Below are 1,553 nucleotides of genomic sequence, written 5' to 3' on the forward strand. Positions count from 1 at the left end.
CATATTAGGTTTAAAGGAAAAAAAATGTTTTGTATAAGGATTAAATAATTTTCGGAATTCTACATGTAATTTGAAATAATTTTAACTGTTTAAGTTTAGAAAATAAAATTCATTTATTAAAGAATGGTGTCAAAACTGGAGAATCAAAATAAATCCTGACAAATCCCACCAGATCACTTTTACTCTCTGTCGTAAACCTCTACCCTTCTGTCCTACAGTATGCTTTCTAAATACTCCACTAACGCCTGTTGAACAGATTCGATACTTAGGACTCCATCTTGACAAGAGACTTACTTGGAATCCACACACAAAATTATAACGACAAGAAACAGCTCGTAGAATTCGATTGCTACAACACCTACTTGACAAACGCTCTAAACTTCCCATTCACTACAAAAAATTATTATACACTATGATAATCAGACCAATTTGGACATATGGAATTGAGCTCTGGGGCTCTACCAAGGCATCAAATTACTCTCGCATCCAATCATTACAATCCAAAACCTAAGTAAAATCCTTGATGCTCCTTATTACGTTACAAATAAACTCATCCACAAAGACCTTAACATCACATTCGTTGCAGATTTGGCCCAAAATAGATATGCGTCCTTTCATTCCAAACTCCTTACCCATCCTAACCCATTAGTTCTTAACCTCTTATCCTTAACAATCCCTGATAATCCTCTGAAGTGTCTGAAAAGAGAGTGGCCACTGGGCCTTCTAATTTTAATTAATGCTTTACTATGTTAGTTATTCAACGTTATTAAATAATGTTGAACCACCAATGGGTGGTTCCTTCCCAAAATTTTCAAGTGTAAGTGAAACATACCTCATATTTACTTATTGTATTTATTATTTGTACAGTTGTAAATCAAATTAAATAAATAAATTTTTAAAAAATTCATTTCTTTGTTTTTCAATTTATAATGGTTGGTTTTTTTTTTGGTTTTTTTTTACTAAAAATCAGTTTTTGGATGTGTAGAACGTTTGAATGCCATAATAGGTATGTATGAGCATTGGTATCATCCCAGTATTTAACCTAAAAGAAGGTCACTATCTTATTCAATTTTAATTGGATTCGTTTAATTCAAAGATAACAATGATTTTTCAACTAACAATGATTTTTTGTTATTACATTGTTTTTTATTTTTAAATATCCTGATTTTTATTTTCAATTAAACATTTTATCAGACTATTATTTACTTTATATTTAAAGAAATAAGTTATTTAATGTTTAAAATCAGTTTTAATCACCATGAAATAATTGAACAAGGATTGATTTGATTAAAAATATACATAGATGCTTGATTTTATTTTATTATTTTAGTTTCAAATGTGAATAGACCAATATGGTAAGATCTAAGACGTGCCAACAACGCTCTTCAGCATATGATGCTTATTCGCATTTTGAATATAAATTGTGCTGACGAAATTTCCAATACGTCTTATCTGACAGATTACGGTACGTGGGTTAGAATATCTGAGCTCATGAAAATACTTTTATCTTCTGAAGAAAACAACAGACTATTCGATAGTTAAATATATATATA

The sequence above is a fragment of the Halyomorpha halys genome, unplaced genomic scaffold (genome assembly GCF_000696795.3).
Source record: "Halyomorpha halys isolate HHAL.00 unplaced genomic scaffold, Hhal_1.1 Scaffold324.1, whole genome shotgun sequence".
Taxonomy (NCBI): domain Eukaryota; kingdom Metazoa; phylum Arthropoda; class Insecta; order Hemiptera; family Pentatomidae; genus Halyomorpha; species Halyomorpha halys.